The sequence below is a fragment of the Lutra lutra genome, chromosome 2 (genome assembly GCF_902655055.1).
Source record: "Lutra lutra chromosome 2, mLutLut1.2, whole genome shotgun sequence".
NCBI classification, from domain to species: Eukaryota; Metazoa; Chordata; class Mammalia; order Carnivora; family Mustelidae; genus Lutra; species Lutra lutra.
The window spans coordinates 16570759-16590385 of record NC_062279.1 but is presented as its reverse complement, the minus strand read 5'-3'; the positions used below and the strand labels follow the sequence as shown (position 1 = coordinate 16590385).

At 40.0% G+C, this 19627-nt stretch overlaps 1 protein-coding gene across 8 annotated transcripts in view; it reads left to right on the top strand.

The window, feature by feature from the left end:
- Positions 1–19627, top strand: part of SORBS2 (sorbin and SH3 domain containing 2) — a 215628-nt gene that overhangs the window by 18101 nt on the left and 177900 nt on the right. For all 8 annotated transcript variants that reach the window (XM_047715201.1, XM_047715223.1, XM_047715202.1 and 5 more), the window contains exon 2: positions 15013–15153. The gene's annotated coding sequence lies outside the window, so the exon portion shown is untranslated. The remainder of the gene's footprint in view (positions 1–15012; positions 15154–19627) is intronic.

Genomic DNA, 19627 nt, shown 5'->3' with positions numbered 1-19627 from the left:
ACTCATGGTTTTCAATTCAATGTTCAAATTTTTCAGAGAAAAGACATTAGGGAATATTTATAACCAAGTACCCAAATCAGCTTCTTTCCACTTATGGGATCAGGAAGAGGTCAATTTCAGTGGTATGAGTCAATGCTGAGTCACTAAGGTGGCTCATTTCAGGAAAAAATGAGCAGGGAATCTTGATCTGTGCCCTAAACGAATGGAGTAAATTGTTAGGTGATAAATACATCTTAGTGTATTTATCTGTGAAACGAGAGAGCCTTCTACCAGCCCATGGGACTATTTGTAAGAATAAGGACATTAACATGCTTGATAGTAAAACCTTAACAGCTTCTTCTTTTTTTTTTTCCCCTTAAGTCTTTTTATTATATAGGAAACTATATCCCAACCTTAAGCACACTCGCATACGGGAAAACAACTTTTAGAATGTGCGAAATTAAATGAATAAGGTCTTGGTTATTCTTTATGTCTTCAGTGAGTCTTAAACTGGGAACCAGGGCAACTCACAAGCCATTTTTAACAGCTTCTTTTACTTGAATTGGCCATCTCAAAGTGTGAGTGGGTGTGCTATCAAATGGAGTAAAGTATGGGTCCAGAGATTCCTTGGGACTTTTGAGATGGAAACAATTCCAATTTTACAATCACTCAGCTACTCAGGTATCTTGTAATAATCCCTGGAGTTAACAGTCCTTATCCATTTGGGGGAAGCCATTAGTGCATACTCAACAGACGAAATGACAAAGATACATTGATTTCGCTCAGAGAGCCACAGTGATTATCATGTAAGTGAGAATCTGGAGTGTCTCAGTTTCAATGTGGCATCGTGTGTTGAGTTTGGACGCTAATCAGTATGTGTGAAGGGACTGATTTACTCACTTCATTGTTTCTGCATTTTAACATCTTACCCCAATGCCAGTTCCTCTCAGAACAGAGATCACATGACCACCGAAGCAGGGAGTGGAGCTCAGTCATGAGAAATTAGGCACTAAATCTCCTGCCTCCTCAGAGTCTGTGAGATGAGAGCCATGTTTCATTAGCCTAGAAATTAGCAAGGACTGTTCATAAACCTTTTAATCAGAGTAGACAAATTGTTTCTTGTTGAAATGGAAATGGCAAACGCGGCCCACAAGGAACTGCTCGCTTTGGTATTTCTATGTGTATGAAGAAACTTTGGTTCAAACCTATTGAGTTTCCAAATAAAAACTTTGGAACTTCCAAATGCCCTAAGACAGTGAAAAGCAAGGTTGAAAAGCAAGAATAGGGGACGCCTGGGTGGCTCAGTTGGTTGGACGACTGCCTTCGGCTCAGGTCATGATCCCGGAGTCCCGGGATCGAGTCCCGCATCGGGCTCCCAGCTCCACGGGGAGTCTGCTTCTGTCTCTGACTTTCTCCTCGCTCATGCTCTCTCTCACTGCCTTTCTCTCAATAAATAAATAAAAATCTTAAAAAAAAAAAAAAGAAAAGCAAGAATAGCAGCAAAATTACATATGCGTTCCTCACCTTGTACATTTTCAAGAATTCTCTAGTACTTAAAAAGGAGTTTAATGAAAATATTGCATTAAAATTAAGGTGTTGTAAATATATCTCTCTTGAACGATTCCGTTTTAAGATACTAATGTGTTCTGAAGTTAGCATGCAATTATCCTTTTAAAAACAAAAACAAAGATGAATTTATAAAATAAAATGGTGTCTTTGTTTGATAAATTATATCTAATGTATTACATAACTTTATTTATATTATTATATTTATAACTATAACATATATAGTTTATATAATCATAGTACATCAGTTATTATAAATGTAACATAACTGATTTGATAAATTACATCTTGACAGATAAAATTATTTTGACTCTATTTTCAATAATTTCTGCATGAAACATGAAGGCTCTGAGTGTCTTTGGATTTGATTTTGATCCGGATCAGATGAGCTACAGTAAATAAGAATGAGTTCTCAATGGAGATGGTCAGTAATAGAAGGAAGGCAATACCATTTCCCATGAATAATGATTCCATTTCAAAGTAGCACAAAAGTAAGCTTTAAAAAGGGGACGTCAGCCTGATTTTTGAGGGCTAAAGGGGCAGGGGGAACAGAACAATGTTACGTTAACTGGAAGAAAGACATCACTGCAAAGACGACCTATCCTGGTCCAGATCTGTCCATCAAACACCAAAAATAATTGGAATCTGCAGCTCAGATGTGCTCTGAAACCCTGTACTCCTGTATTCCCCAGCTCAGGCTCTTTAGCTGATAGGTTGTGGTGTTTGTTACTACCCGAAATTTCCAGCACCTCTGCGGTTACCCAAAATAGAACATGGTGCAGAAGTCCAGTTCGGAGTCTCAAAGGTGTGTTCGAGTATGTGCCAGGTCTTTAAAAAAGAGGCCAAGGAGATAGATCCTAATCAGCAACATGAAAAACAGAGTTCGGGTTACAGAATGGTAGAGCTGTGGCAATTTATAGCTCAGGTTTGGCCCAGAGAGATGGGCATCGTTTGCTAAGACCTTTCCAATTCCTTCTTCCCTTACCCACTATTGTATATGCGAATTTAAGGACGACCTGAATTCCGTCCTCTTTGTCTTTTTTTTTTGTAGGTAGGATTCGTTACAGGGTGTACCTGTAAAACTTGCCCAGTAAGTCCATTCTAATATAACACAATAAAATAAACTCCGCTGTGGGTTTCTACTTTTTAGGAGAGTTTTGCGAAACAAGCCCTGCATTAATAAAAATAATTTCTCATAAAATTATCTCATCTTAGGCCATTTTTCTACTTACCATAAACAATGTTAATGTCCTCTGATCGTTGATTGATCGTAGGATCACTTATTCTACTCAACGGTCTGGCCAGTGCCTCAATTAAAATGTATTTACTATTAAGCTCGAAGCTCCAAATTTTACTTTTCTCTTTAAGGTATAGTCTGTTCATTTCTTTCCCCAATGGATCCCTTCTTACTAAATTTATTGAGAATTTCTACTCTTCTTGTCTATTTTCTTACCTCTTTGAAATCCTCTTTTTGTTCCTGTTGAAGCTATCCCCTGATACTTGCATGAGTTTACTATTATGAGTAGCGTGACCCTCCAATTTAGTTCACCAGGGGTGTGAAAGACATGAGGATCTCATCTGTTTCAAAGCTACTTACAGGCAAAAGAAAGTAGCAGTTGGTGCTGGAGTAACCTTGGTGCTCAGGGTACAGACCAACAGGACCCCCGGAGATTTCTCCCTCATCTCAGATCTAGAATACTCTCTTGATGCCCTTTCGCCCCCACAGTGATTGCCTCTCAGACCCTGGTCCAAGTAGTGGCTTTCCCATAAAGAGATCCTGTGCACCCCAAAAGTCAAAATGTGAAAGGGACGATTAGGTAGGTTGTGTCATGTTTCCTCCAGCCATGATTTAAGGTTAAATGAAAGGTAAGAAATATGGGATGCCAAACTTGGAGCTGAAAATCTCCAAACTATGCCATATCTGGGAAATACTGGAGGCCAAGATGTAGGGTAGGAATGCCACATAAAGGCTGTCAACCTAGGATTAGTGTCACTGGATTGAGTGATAAAACCTACAAGCCCCTAAGGTGGAGACATCTTGTGTCGGGAAGAGAGAATGTGGGAGGGGGTAGGCAGGGGTTGAGAAAGAACTTAGAAGATTTGAGCTTTATATAAATTCCTGTGAATTAAAGAAGAAATCGGACAAAGTTGGCAAAAATCATGGACCCAAAATCATGACCATCTTTCTACAAAGGAAGAAAATAAAGGTAACATATAGAAATTGCCCCATTTAAAGATGCTATTTATAATCCCTTCAGGTACCATAAGGATCACCACGGAGAACCCTTCCCTGTCCCTTACAGCTTGTCTTTCCCTGCTCAGTATGTTGTGTGAGGAAAATGTTGTCCTTTACTTACTCTTTACTTAAGTCCATTCCACAGAACAATAGTTCCATTGGCCAATGCCTGTCTCCCTCAGCTATTTTCCCTTAAACAAATGAAGCCCCCTATGCGTGTCTGTGGTTGTTTTAGTTTTCCATTCAGGGTATCCCGGTCTTGGTTCATCTGATAAACACACACACACACACACCCCACACACACGCACACAAGCACATGCACACAGTACCTTCTAGTGACCAGACATCTTCTAGGACCAGGCTGTGCTTATGTTTTTAAAGGGAGTCCTGTCCTTAAGGAGCCTATAGTCCCATAAGAAAAAGACCCATAAACAGAAACAACAATGTATTAAAACAATATTAAGTATATTAAACCCTATTCTGCAGCAGGCTCTTTACTAAGTAACTGATTTTCACACACAGTCTCATTCCATCCCCTCAAAAGGCTCCTAAAAAAAGTTGGTATTGTCTGCATTTTATAGACAAGAAAATCAAAGTTCGGACAGATTAACTTGCCCAGAGTGACAGTCCTTACCACTTGGGAAACTAAGCTTTGAGATCAGCTCTGTGTGATTCCAAAGCCTTGATTCTTTTTTTTTTTCTTTTTAACAATGTAATAATTGCTATAATAGAGGGATACTTAGAGTTCAATTATCATTCATTATAACTGTAGTCAGTGGATGTGTTTGTAACAAAGATGAATGAGATTATAATTCTCTTCTCCCATCTGCTGAGGGTATGATAGACCCTTATGCGGGCCCTACAAAGTCAATTCTATGCCTTTTCCAGGTTATTTCTTTTCATGCCAATATCTTTCCTCTTCAGCCTTCTTCTAACTCACCAGATAAGATGATGATAATATTGTTGCTTTAAAGAGGCTAAAGCCATAGATAAAGTCATTAGCAGAAATGGGGATTTTCTTAATCTAGTTGACAATTCCATGGCTTCTTACTTAAAATTAAAATTGAGCGAAAAATACCCATAGAAGTCTGAAAATGAGCTACCTGAAATGTTATAAGGGAAGTTAAATTCAGTATCTGGGTGTGTCTGATCTGTCTAATTTTCCCCATGAACAAAGTAAAAGTACATGTATTTGTGAAGATTAATTAAAATATTTGCCAAGATCTTTTTCTGATTTTTAAAAATTACTAATGATTGCTGGGGTGCTGGTTGTGGTTTCCCCTCCTCTTAATAATGCTCAAGGGTAATTACGGTATCCCCACTTTTCAGATGAGAAACTGAGACACAGAGACCATGCCCAAATCACAGAGCTGATAAGGGGCAGAACCAGAAAACTAACTAATGACTATTTATCCTCAAAGCCCATGACTTAACTTTATGTGTTGTGCAATCATTGAGATCATGATGATAACAGCAAAATCAACACTTAATGAGTACCTATTCTGTATCAGGCATTGTTTTAAAGTTTATTTGTTTGTTTATTTAAGTAATCTCTACACCTAACATGGGGCTCAAACTCATGACCCCAGGATCAAGAGTCCCATGCTCTAGGGACTGAGCCAGTCATGCACCCCATATCAGGCATTTTTTTAAAAGCTTTGCATGTATTAAGTCATTCTTCCTCATAACAATCATCTGAGTCAAATACTGCTATGATTCTTATTTCATTAATAAGAGAACTGAGCATGAGGAAATTCAAGTAGCCCGACTATTGGAAGCAGTACAGTCATATTTGATTGTTGGCAGACAGCCTCCAGAACCTTGTTGTCAATTATTATACTCTTGGCAAATATTGATAGAAAGGCAAAATATTTATACATGACTGCCTGTTATAAAATGGAATGTATTATGATTTATAGTCCTTTCTTCAATTTATGCTATTTAATCAGAAGTCACGAGACAAGAATGCTTAAAATAATTTCCACATTGTATGAGTCTCTTTCCTTTATTTAAAACTGGAAGATTATTGGCTTCCTCATCCAACATGCCTTCCCCTCAACTATGCCTGTTAGCATTCGCCATTTAAAAAGAATTTTAAGCAGAAATCTTAAAGGATATTTTAATATTCAAACTCAATATATTACCAGCCTTGAATGTCTTCTCAAAAATTACTCTTTCTGAGATTATGCTGAGTGAAATAAGTCAAGCAGAGAGAGTCAATTATCATATGGTTTCACTTATTTGTGGAGCATAACAAATAGCATGGAGGACAAGGGGAGATGGAGAGGAGAAGGGAGTTGAGGGAAATTGGAAGGGGAGGTGAACCATGAGAGACTATGGACTCTGAAAAACGATCTGAGAATTTTGAAGGGGTGGGGGGCGGGAGGTTGGGGGCACCAGGTGGTGGGTATTGTAGAGGGCACGGATTGCATGGAGCACTGGGTGTGGTGCAAAAATAATGAATACTGTTATGCTGAAAAAATAAAAAAATTAAAAATAAAAAAAAAACTTTCAAAAAAAAAATTACTCTTTCTGCAACAAGGTCAGATTCTATCCTTCAATTTAGATTTTAAAGGCTGGGTTAACTATGTAGAAGTTCAAAGTTTTCTGAACAATGCTGTGGCCAGGGACACTAAGAACAGGATAAACAATGGGTTCCTGTTTTGTATTTCCTGTAAATTATTGCTATGTTCTTATTTCTCTTGATTTCACTGATCATTCAATGTTAGTTTTAGGGGGAAAAAAAAGTGTCAACTCTATTACTACTACATTTAAAACCAAAGATACTCAAATGATGCAGCTCTTTAGGGCTTTAAACACATAGGGTCTGTCGTGGCAATTTTCACTCCATTTGGAAGTGATAACAGGCTTGAAAACTGAATACCAACCTGTTGTAAGGGCTTATCATTGATGCCAGAAGTTCTTTCAAAACTTCTGAAACTATATAGGCTATTACTCTCTTTCCACCTGCCTAATATCAGAAAGCAGTTCTTAGATGATTGTGTCGGATACATGTCCAGCTTCAAATAAGAGACTTCAAATAAGACAACCATTTAACCAAGTGAGAGGTTGGTTTACTGCAAACAAGAAGCAGCCCAGGGTTGGGGGGGATGGAGGTTAACTCTGTCACCCCACCCTCAACATGTGCCTCCCAGGACGGAACCGGCATTTCTGTCCGCTAAGAGGAGCAGCGTCTGGTTAAGAGGCAAAGGGCAGAGAAGCCATCCTCCCTGGAGTCTCCCTGCTCCCACCGTGTACCAGAGGTGTCCTGCCTTTAGCGTGTCGGCCGGAACAGACTGCAAGAACATCTGGGAAACTAAGTTTTGAAACATGCATATTCTCAGGGTTCTGTAGTAAAGATGAAAGCAAAAATAGATTCTCAGTAAGGAGAAAGCAGTGTCTGCTACCACCGTGTTAGAGAGTTTATTTAAAGAGTAATAAGTATGGAAATAGTGACCTGACTGTAAATGAAATGTATCAGAGAGAAACTTCAACTGAAAATGCCACTTAAGGAAATACTTGCTGTGAAAGGAAGGGCCCTTGCTAGAAGGCAAAAGTTGAGTATCTGCTTCAATTCAGAGGTCCCTCCCCTGGTCTGAATACAAAATACACCCCCTCTTCAGGCAGTCAGACTCCCTTGTACCTTCCACTGAGACCAGTTGAGCTCCAGCTCAGTTCCCAGAGTCTAGACAGATTCCCACAGCCTCCCCATCTTTTTCTGTAAGATTGAGATACCATTACTCATTTCTTGACATTGCTAACATACCCCTCCCATAGCATCTAATTTCTTATGTTTCCTTTTGTGAATAAGACTATTGTTGCTGTTTTTAGTAGGTTGACCTTGCTGGTTAGAGCATTCCCTCCCAAACCTCTCTATCTGGCATACATAAAGGTAAGAATATTTGCAGGCACACTGAGGGAAACAAGTGCAGCAGACAACAGCCAGAGGTGACTGGTCTGGGAGCTCCAGCAGCCCTGGGCTTCACCTGATAACTAGGGGCATCGTTATTGTAGCAACATCTGTAACCCATGCAGAACACCGAGAGGTCGCACAAAGAGATAGGAAGGTCTGGCTCCGAGGACAGACAACACGAAAAAACTATTAACATGTCCAATCTCTGAAGTTTCCCATTTCCAACTTGCATTCATTTTGGAAGAAGTTTATTTTATGCACTTGATATAATGAATCTACAGTTCCTTCTGACCTTTGAAGGCTAGTCAACTGTTTCTTATTGTTCTTTGCTAACCTATCATCCCTGAGTTTTAAGGACACTTTTTTTTTAACATTTTGTGTACTACTTATGTGTGTGACTATCCTTGTAAAATTAGCTTTTATGGTCATAGTAATTAATGATGGAAATGTGCCATGAGTTATTGGGTTAATTCATTTTTTGAATGCCTCAGAAAAGATATTTTTCATACTGCGCCTTGATGATTTCAAAGTGCTTTTACAAATTTGTGAAGAATATGTACAGAAGTACATCTTCAAACATTCTTATCTATAACAAGCATCCTTCTGCCCATGGTAGAAGAGAGGATCCCACAGCTTCTAAATATGGAACACAGACGTCATCATGTGTTGCTTAATGCCTTCTTCAGAACCTACTGAATCATTTATTCAAAAAATATACATTAAGCACTTACTTTGTGCCAGGCGCAAATATAATATATGTGTGGGAAATACAATGTGAAGGGAAAACAGGAGCTCGTAGGCTAATGGAGGAGAAATACACTGATTGATCACAGAAATAAATGGAACCAAGTCTGACACTCAAGGATATGCAGAATATGATTGTTCAAGAGTTAAAAACACATGACCTTGTGTGGATCAGGGAAGCTTTCCTGGGGGGAGGGGCACTTTGGCCAAAAGGTGCACAGCATTAACGGCTGAGCAGGGAAGGTGTTCCAGAAAGAGAGAACTGTGCATGAAAAAAGCCTAAATGTGGCCCATTCTAGGAGCTGAAAGACCAGTGAAGCTAGAAGAAAGGAGCTAGAGGGTAGGTAGATGTAGGTGGAGATGTAAGAAAATCGTGCAGAGCTTTAAATAGGCCATTTTCAGAAGGCTTATCTTAAAGATTTTTATAACATATTTAGCAACTGTTGCATATACCTCAATTTCAGTAGAATATAAATATCAAGAAAAGCTAAGTCATGGCTATATAAACAGCAGAGGTACTTTTTAAATATATGTGGGATTCAGACAGCACATATAAAACCAATAAAGTTTTAACTAGAAAACAAAGTTTTAACAGGTTTTCAGAAGTTATTTCTATATAATCTCTTGCATTTGCTAATAGTTCTTTGGCCATTCCTTAGCATTTTCACCTTACTTGGTAAAGTCCAGCCCCAGATTGCATAATGACACATATGATGGCATGTTAGCTCCTAAAAAACATTTGCTTCTCTTCACTAACCAGGTAGTTGAATAGTTGGATATGCGACTTGACAGCTTTCAAACAATTACACCTGCTGATGTCGATTATGAGAGAGATTGCCAAATGTAATTTATACACACTCAAACAAAAGCATAGATGGCGGTGTTAAGAAGGAGTTTATAGCCTGGTCCCTCTGCCTATGTTTCAGAGCACAAGCATAGAGGGCTTGCATGCCTGGTCTGAAATCACCCAAGCTCCTGGGCTCGAGTTCCCCCCTCGGTGCTTTATTACTTACTCAGCTTTCAACATATGGAGGTTCCTGTAGATGGCCTGGCTGATATTTACTAAGTGCATGATGCCGCCAGGCACCAACATTTTTATTGCAGGTGCTTTACTTTGTTTCGTGTGGTAGAAGCAGACAAGCGTCAAAGATGTTATTACACTTAATCTAGCCCTCATTTGCATTTCACATGCCTGATGTGGGGGTCCACCCCTTCCTTTAATCAGCATTATCTGATGTCTATAGTCTCCGTAGTATGAGACTCTGACTGCCTTTTCAATACATCTTTGAAACTCATGCCAGTGTTTCAGGCAGTCTTGTTGCCTTTCCCTGAACACTAAAATATTTGACTAAGAGAATGATACATTGTTCTCCTGGAATATTAGACAATGCTACTCAACTGACATGGGCCACTGAAGCCTTCAAACATTTATAGTATAACTTACTTTTCAAAGGACTTCGTGGGGGGGAATGTAACCTAGAAAACAATATTCATGGGAAAAGTACATTCACTTCCTTCCTCCTGAGATCCTCGCAAATAATAGGAAGTGACGAGGAACCAATTGAGAATCCTGAGTTCTCTTGGGAAAAAAAAAATTAAACAACTCTCAAAGAAGCTTTCAAAATACATGTATTCAAGAGATCACTCACATAAAAGTCCCTGGAAATCACTGTGGTATCAAAAAAAAAAAATTACTAAACTTAACCATATTTGGAAACCTTCAGTTATTTTACCGTATTTTAGTTGTTAAACCAGCAATAGCACTTAAGCTGTGCCAGACTTTCCTACCTTCTTTTCAGACAACCCTTTTAATGCTCACAATAATCCAGTGAAGTCCTAGGACAGAGAAGGAAACTGAGGCACAAGAAGGTGAAGTAATAGGCCCACGGTCACACGAAAGTGGCAGGACCAGGATTCAAACCCAGACACATGGGCTCCAGACTCTCTATTCTTAAGCATTATTACACATTTTTAAGGTCTTCTGAAAACAACCAAATCATCAAGTGAGAAAGGAAGCTACGATGGTCTTTGCATAGTTGTCAGAAGTTTCAAGTATCACCAGTGTGGGTCCACGTTCTCCTTTACAGTGAGGATTTTATTTTTCTGAAGCCCTCTGGAGCACATAGTTGTTCTGGTACCACCTGAAAAAATGAGCAGTGGTTTGAAAAACTGGGGAGATCATTCCAGATAAGGTGCTCACTCCTTTAAAGGTGGAACGAAGGTGTGCTGAAGAATAACAAAAGGTCTCTCTGCTCCAGAACACCGATCTGCCTCGTGGTTCTAACAATGGGGCGTTCCATGATTTATCAAGATCCTCTCTTGAGATACAGATATCCTCCGGGACAGTTTGGTCTGTGTCAACTGTGTCTTAGCATAGAATGTTCTTAATTTGACCACTGCGTAGCTGAGAGCTGTCTCAACTTGTATTGCACACAATGGGAGGAGAGAAAGAAATGTACCACTCAACTGACTTCCAACGCTTCTGTACATTTTTTTCCCTCCTCGTCTCTGAAAGATTATTGCAGATGGAGCTTCTGAAACCAGTCCTGTCTTTATTATTATTATTTTTAGAGATTTTATTTATTCATTTGACAGACAGAGATCACAAGTAGGCAGAGAGGCAGGCAGAGAGAGGGGAGGAAGCAGGTTCCCCACAGAGCAGAGAGACCAATGAGGGGCTTGATCCCAGGACCCTGGGATCATGACCCGAGCCAAAGGCAGAGGCTTTAACCCCCTGAGCCACCCAGGCGCCCCCCAGTCCTATCTTTATAGAGAGTTTAAGAACCTCTTTTAACATGGCTGCTGGTCCCACTCATGACTTACATGACATTTTTTTTTTCCTAAGTAGGTACTTCTCTTATTTTGGGGGGCTGCATCTCTGCTCGGAGAACACTCGGCCTAGTGTTCTACTCCCTCAGAGACCAAGGCTTATCCAGTCTCCTTGCAACAATAAACCTGGGGCAGCTGGGGACTTGGGTCAGACTTGCAGAGGCCAGGGATGCTTCCTGCCCGTCTCCCCCTGCTGGCTGCAATGCTCATCTATCCCATCGTTGTGTGGTTTCCACAAGCTCTGTTCTGTCCAAGTCTTCTTCTCCTAGCACCTGACAGTCCCCAAACATCTGCCTCTCACCGCCCCTCCAGAATTTGTCTGGGTTTCTGGATCCTGGGTCCCACTGCCCACCAAACTCTCAGGGCTCTTCCATTAGAATCACCTGGGGTGGGGCGGTTATTAGATATGTTAGATTTCAACCAGATTAGTTAAAGCAAACTCTCCAGAGGTGGGTCCAGTTGTACTAGTATTTTAAAAAATTTTCCAGATAAGCCTCATATGTACCCAGGAATGAATCCCCACTCTATATTAGTTTCTCTCAAGTTTCAATGTGCACACATATAACCTGGGGAGGTTGTTAAGTGTACTTGCTGGTTCAATAGGTATGGGTGAGGCTCGTGATTTTACATTTCCTACAAGATCCCAAGTGATCTTGTGATGACTTTGATGTTGGTCCGTGGACCACCCTTTAAATAGGAAGGCTCAAGACTAGTGGGTTCTTAAAGTGTGGTTAAGAATCACTTGGGGACCTGTTAGGGATGCACAATTTCAGGCCTCTCCCCAAACCAACAAAACAGAAATGGGATGGGATCCAGCAATCTGCGTATTAACAAGCCTTCCAGGTAACTGCTTTTGCTACAGTTTGAGAACCCCTGGCCAAGATGGTAGTGCACAACAGAAATATAATGCAAGATGCATATTTAATGTAAAATGTTCTAGTTGCCACATTTTATTTTATTTTTTTTTAAGATTTTATTTATTTATTTATTTGACAGACAGAGATCACAAGCAGGCAGAGAGGCAGGCAGAGAGAGAGGAGGAAGCAGGCTCCCTGCTGAGCAGAGAACCTGATGCGGGGCTCGATCCCAGGACCCTGAGATCATGACCTGAGCCGAAGGCAGCGGCTTAACCCACTGAGCCACCCAGGCGCCCCTAGTTGCCACATTTTAAAAAATAAAATTAAACAAGTGAAATTAATTTTAACTAAACAGCATATTTAACCTAGGATGTCTGAAATATTATCTTTTCAATATATAATCCATATAAAAATTAATATGATAGTTTACATTCCTTTTTCTCTTACTATGTTCAAAACTCAGTGTACATTTTACAGTTACATGACATCCCAGCTTTGACTAGCCACATGTTAAGTGTTCAGTAGCCTCTACATCCACCATATTAGACAGCCACGTAGACTTACAACAGTGATAATAGCAGACATCAGTTGCTTATAAAAGTCATTGTAGATTGAGTGAGTAGAAAAGACCAAATATGTTATCCTCATTTTTAAAAATCCAAGTCCAACTTGGACTATTCTGTGACATCTAATCAGTCAAAAGGTGCTAACTGGGAGGCTGTTTGCACAGTTGGGATCACTGGGGAATGACATGATGGGACCGTGGTGACTCACGTGGCAACACAGGGCTTATGCTGAATGGAAGCAGTTAGCAGGGTCAGAACCTGTCCATTCAACTGCAGACCATGACCTAAAGTGACTAAGAATAGTTAAACATGAGGCAATGGGCTTCTCTCAGTGCTGGCGTGGAAAGCAGGCAGGTTGGAATTTAAAGATAATGGTTGACTTAGTAGTCTTCGTTTTATTAACTTCAATAGTTTCTCAAGGACAGCCAGTTTTTAATGCTTTTTTTTTTTTCATTATAAACTACTACACGGAGGAAAAGGTAAAAATTATTAAAAAGAATTTCTATCTGAGGCTAGCATTTGCCAGCCTTACAATCTATCATTTTTTACCAAGTAAAGTACGTATCTTCTTTTTAAATGGACAGGCATTTAAGACATAGTAAAGTGTGACCATTTAAAATAAGTGAACAGAAAAATCCATTATCCTATAGAGATCTCCTAAAACTCTGCTGTCCATTTTTAAAATAAAGTTACTCTTATTTTAAAAATTTTGATTAGCTATTTCAAACTTAAATGATAGTTCTTTTTAAATTTCAATTTAAAATTTTAATCAACAAATTTTAATTTAATTTAATTTTAATCTAAGTGTAGGCTAGCTGAAGGATTTCACTATCTTACCACACCTGAAAAAGCAGTCATATAACCGTTTTTCTTTAGAGATCATGCATAATCTTCAGTATTTTCTATCATCAGTTGCAGTGTCTTTCTTTAATTGCAAAGAAACAATTAGATCTGATCTGAGCCTCTAGTAACCACCCTTCCTAACATTCATTATAAAATACATCCAGGTCGTTTCCACACTGGGCTAAAGAAGGATCAGAGAATCTTCTCCCACCTCCTCTTAGCTCTCAGCAGTACTTTCTCACTGTTGACGCTCCTCTATGTTACATGAGTAGGAAGATGAAAGAGTTCAGGGGTTTTATCTACATGGATTCAAGGCTTTTAATACTTAACTATGTTTCCTTGGGTAGGAAGGAACAAATTTCCTTCTAAGGGGTGTTGTACAATGCAGAATAAACCACAGAAGCCAGAAGTTGGTCTGATAACCACCCATCGTGTATCTTCCTTCAGTCTCAGTAGAAAGAAATCCTGATCTCCAGTCGCTAAGGTTTGAAGAGATCCTCATGTGAAAAAGAAGCCATCAAAGATTACAACAAATTCTCTTTATTCTTTATTCTTGCTGCCTCTCTGTGCTATACACTTTCTGAGGCAAGGACAATATTTTGTGCCCACTATGGTATTCTCCGAACACGTGACAGAGAGGAGGCTCAGAAGTACTTGCCTCATAAAATGCTGAATGAATGAATGCACAGAACACCCAGATCTTAATTTATAATTCTAGAAACAAAGGGAAGGCGCAAAATCTGCTAGTCATTGCTGGCGGCCCAATCTGAATCACTTCTTTGGAGGCAGAAGCAGGGGATCCATGTCTGTCTCATCGTGTCACTGAATGGTCCCCAGTCTCTGCCAACAGATAAGAAATGTCAACAGCTTAACCCAGTAGCTTTCAAAAATAGCATAGTTGATGAAAATGGAAATTTAGGTGCGTGCTAGAAATAAACCACTTGTCTTCAGTCTTAAGAAGGATAGGGTGAGAACAGATATTCCTCAGAGAGATCTAAAATATTTTTTAAGACCCACCTAAGTGAGGAAATGTCAGAAGAAACCTCTTCCCTCTCAAGAAGCCACACATAGTCCATCTTAGTGTCAACAAATCGGGTTAAGTCATTCTGAAAACTTGAGGATTATGGCCAGGCACTGTATTTCCTTAAGATTTCAGTCAAGATTTTTTTTTTTTTTTGCTGTCATTTCCAATAGCGCTGGCAGTTTTCCCCAAAATTTAAATGAGTAGTTGTACGGTGAACCAAGTTGTTGTGGGTTTCCTGGTGCGTGCACGCCCCCCCCCCACCACCACGTGGGGCAAGGGGGAGGGAGGTGGCCACTCAGGCACGGCTTTTTCATCCCTTTGCAGACAACTCCGGCTGCTGTGAATACTGAAAATAGCTCAAATGCTCTCAGAACAGTAGCACCACCCAGCAGCTGGGATTCTTTCCCTCTCTTATTTGCCTTCTCTCTTGCCTTTTTTTTTTTCTTCCCCTTCAGACACTTGGATTGGACTTAATCTTAAACCTCTGGAGTTCAAGACCTTTTAAAAAGGGCTAAATAAACAATCTCTACATGTAAAAGGCCACTGACTCCTACTTCCTCTGTTGAGAGCAACTGTTGAACCCCAGCTGCCTGCAGGTAAGATTTTTATTCTGGAATTATTTAATTGGTTTATGATATGTTTATGACTAAGGTCTTTTCAATAACTTATTTCTGGTGAGAATAAGTGGAGGCTGCCAACAATTTCCAGGTAAATATGGGGTTCCCGACTACAGCAGGGGCATCTGTGCATTTTTATGGTTGTGCTTTACTTTTAAACTTTGCTCCCAGCTCTCTGTCACGGTGACCCCTCTACACACACACACACACACACACACACACACACACACACACACACACACACACACACGCCTGGGTCTGAGCCGCATCGGAACTCTAATTAACCTGCCTGCCAGCAGTGAGGGGGGCTCCCAGACATCATAATTCTGTTGTTTAGACTGTTTTACTTATTTTTAACTTTCTCACGGCACCGAGAAAATAAAAAAAAGGAAACGCTTACAACCACCTGAGCAAAGAAAACATAGTTGGTCTTTAAGGACAGTGAGACGGCTCTATTTTGTTTGTTTTTTTCGTCACTGGTTTGTGGATTGCTAAGGCAGAATTCGAACAGCTTTTTTTATTAGTGTGTTTCATTTTTTGTATGCTCCCAGCACAATTCAGGTGACTCAGTTTTGAAAATGCCTTACCTAGCCAAAGGTCTTCTGCTAGCAGGTTTCTCTAATGTTGACAGTACAATATTTCGGTGAGGTTTCTGTGCCTCTCCTCTCCCCCTCCTTATGCTCACACTTGACATTTTGCAAAGTACTTTGATCTGTGGACTTTAACTTCAAACACAGCATTTACTTTGATTGTGGGTATTTACTATGGTCAGTAAAAAGTCTCTTTTGGTTTTTTCTGTTTGTTTGTTTAATGCTTTTATACCATTTCCCTTAAAGAATCTATAGGGCTTGAGTTTTCCCCCACGATGATGTCTCAGGTTAACCCCCCAACTCAAAGAAAAAGATTTTTCTATGGCAAGGTCTCTCATCATATAGACTTTATGACTATGCTGCAGATCTGCGAACACAGCAAAGGCTGGTGTGTACAACCCGACTCTATCAACCTCTCCTTTGATCGCCCTCTCTTGCCTCAGAATTACAGTGTGCCTTGGGGCCTAATGTAGCTTTTTTCACATGGACACTGAAATCCCTGGAATTTAAAGATTCTTGTCTCCAAAGAAGTTTATTGGTATCTCAGGCCACATGTCAAAAGAAAACATGCATTTGAAACACACTGTGATCTTCTGGATAACTTTAAAAAAAATGTAAAAGAAGAAAAATTAAAAGGAAAGAAAGGAAAGAAAATTTTTAAAGAGGAAAACTGGGTTGGGGGGAGTGGTAAGAAAACAAAACAAGGAGCGCCTGGGTGGCTCAGTGGGTTAAAGCCTCTGCCTTCGGCTCAGGTCATCATCTCAGGGTCCTGGGATCGAGCCCCGCATCGGGCTCTCTGCTCAGCAGGGAGCCTGCTTCCTCCTCTCTCTCTGCCTGCCTCTCTGCCTACTTGTGATCTCTGTCGGTGAAATAAATAAAATATTTAAAAAACAAAACAAAACAAAACAAACAAACAAAAAAAACCACAAAAACCAAACCAAAACAAAAAACTTTTGTAGCCAGAAGTTTTTATGCTGGTGAAACTTTGGCTGAATGAGGGATAAGAAATTTTTATGAACAAGTGTATTTCCTAAAATAGGCAAAGTGGAGTCCTCTTTTGCCATTCAATAGACTTTTAAATGTTCCCTTTACTTTAAAGAAAATTCATGGGTTGATTACACTGGTTTGTTATTTTCCAAGTCCTCTGCTAGAGCGGAGGTTGGCGTCCTGCGGCACACTGCCCACCGCTAGCTGGGCTGCACGTTAGGAGTAGAATGAGCCTAACTAATCCTGTCAGGAGACTGTTTCAGTCCCCACCAAGGACTGTGGCTCCTTACAGCTGGCCCAGTCTGCTCTCTGCACCCTGCACCTTGCTAAGAAGGCAGGAAGCAAGTGGCCACAGGACGAGTTTCCAGAGGGGTGGAGCTCTGGAGAATGCTATGGGAGAGGTCACTTTCAGAGGAAGCATCAATGCAACGTAATCTCTAGAATTTGAATTTAGTAGGAAAACCTAGAGATGTTCAGTCAGCCTTTTTCTTTTTTTAAATTTCCAAAAGTTGGATGTTTAATTGCAAATCTGTATTCTAAGGCCTATATTAATAATCACATTCCTGCGTACAGTCAACATTTTAAATCCTCTGGCTATTTTGAGCAAATGTTTCACTGCTTCCTGGGGCCTTTGGGGGTCTAGAATTTTCTCCCCCTTAGTGCGGGGAAGCCTTGATTTGGCATAGCTGAGGGCAATACGAGTTTAGCTGGAGAATCCAGCGGCGCCACAATGAAATGGGTGTGGAAGAAGACAGCCATTCCAAACTCCAGCAAGTCATCTTTTCCTGCTTTGTCATTGTTGTGGGGTCTTTTTGTTTGTTTCCCTTCATCCTTTAATTTTACTCTGAAGCTTTGGGTTGTTTGAATGTGAAACTCAAGGTGAGACCCAGCCAAAGCCCCTGAGTTTCACACAGGTTCCACATGAAAGAGGCATTCTACTCAGCCTTGCTCGAAACTTGGCCTCCGTTTCACCAGAAGTTTCATGAATGTCAGTGAGCCTGGATTTGAAACATAATCCAAAACCTGGTGACTTTGAGGCCTTATTGTATATGTAGGGACTCTGTCAAACAAGGGACATCCCTTATTTTCATATCTTCTAGTGTAATTCATGTGTACACACATTTTCCCCCCTCTAAACTCTCATTATTCTATGATATTTTAAGGCCAGGTTTAATCCTAATATGAATTTTTATAGCCGTGGTATTTAAACATTGGCAAAGAAAAGTCTGCATTTTAAATTCCAACACGGTCTGAACCACAGTGGTGTGAACATGTTGGTATAATTCAGCTGAAGGAAGGAAGTCCCAGGAGAGTCATGGAATGTCTTTCTTTGCTTAAATATACCTCTGTGCTTGTGAGGAACAAACAGTAACATTTTGTCCAGGTCTATCCATTTGACAGTATGCCTTTTGTTCCCTTCCAAAGGTGGTGTCAAATATATTGGTGGAAAAATAATAAACTTCCAGGTTTTTTTTTTTTTGCTTGCTCAACTGATACACTCACAGGGAACATTGTAAGCATTGAAAAGTTTAGTACTATTGCTTGTAATGTAACTTATACGGAGAATAAAAGAGTACTCAGAGAGTCAATTTCCTTCAGAAAAGCTGGGTGACCTAGAGCTGATGTGTGTATTAACAACAGTGAGACGGAGCAGGGTTGTAAAGGGCTGTGTGTGTATGTGTGTGTGTGTGTGTATGTGCGTGCTGAGTGGGGAAAATGGGGGAGTAGAGAGGAAGAGGGGATTCTTGAGCTTTGTTCAGCAAATCTGTCACATCTAAAACAAAAAAATACTCAAGCCTAGGATCTGAAAACCTTCCTTTATTTTGTTGATCATATAGATATGTATTGGCCGAACACTGAATTTGCGACAGGGGGACACATTATTTTTCTCATTAAAGATACCAAGGATTACATTCTGATCATTAGGACTCCAGAAATGGGAAATAATCCCTAAAAAATATGACCAGTTAGGCGACCTACATAGTTGTAGATGAACTTGCATGAGCCAGTCTCTGGCTCCTGTGACCATTACAGATGCTAAGGCACCCAGAGAACTAAGATTTGATGTCTTTCTATCAGCTGGAGGATTTCTGAACTCTCTGAGGGATTTTCATAAAAGTAAATTTATGACCTTATGAAAGATTTCACAAAATTTATAAGGTTTACAATTATTCTTTGAGTATTTTGTTATCTTATTCTTGATACAAAAAAGCATTTTATTAAAGATACAGTTTGCATTTTTAGCAGGTGATGCTCAAAATGACTATAATTAATTCCATACTGAATAAGGCATTTGAAAAGCTGACCATAACAGAACTTGGAGACCTTGTATGTAGGAGCTGCATTTTAACACTGACTTCGCTATTCATAATGTGCCATATATGATTTTGTTATCCCAAAACTAATACAATAGAGAAGAGGAGAGAAAGGTGCACAGAAGGAGGTGTAGAGGAACCAACCAAGAGGAAACAACCCAGGACCATCCTACCAGGGGTTCTCCCTAAACACATTATGGTACAAAGAGTTGACATTTTGAAAACTATCATCCATAATAAAATAGAAAAAAGGAAAGGATAAAAATACAGGCTGAAAATAAACATCAGATTTGTGCATATGCAAATGTTTCTTTAAATCATCAAAAGACCTTCTTTCAAGAATGACCTCACTAGGGCTGCCTGGGTGGCTCAGTCAGTGAAGCATCTGCCTTTGGCTCAGGTCATGATCCCGTGGTCCTGGGGTCTGGCTCCCTGCTCAGTGGGAGTCTGCTTCTCCCTCAGTCCCTACCTCCCCACCCTCGCTACTCAGGCTCTCTCTCTCACAGATAAATAAAATCTTAAAAAAAAAAAAAAAAAAAAGGAATGACTTCAGTGGTTATT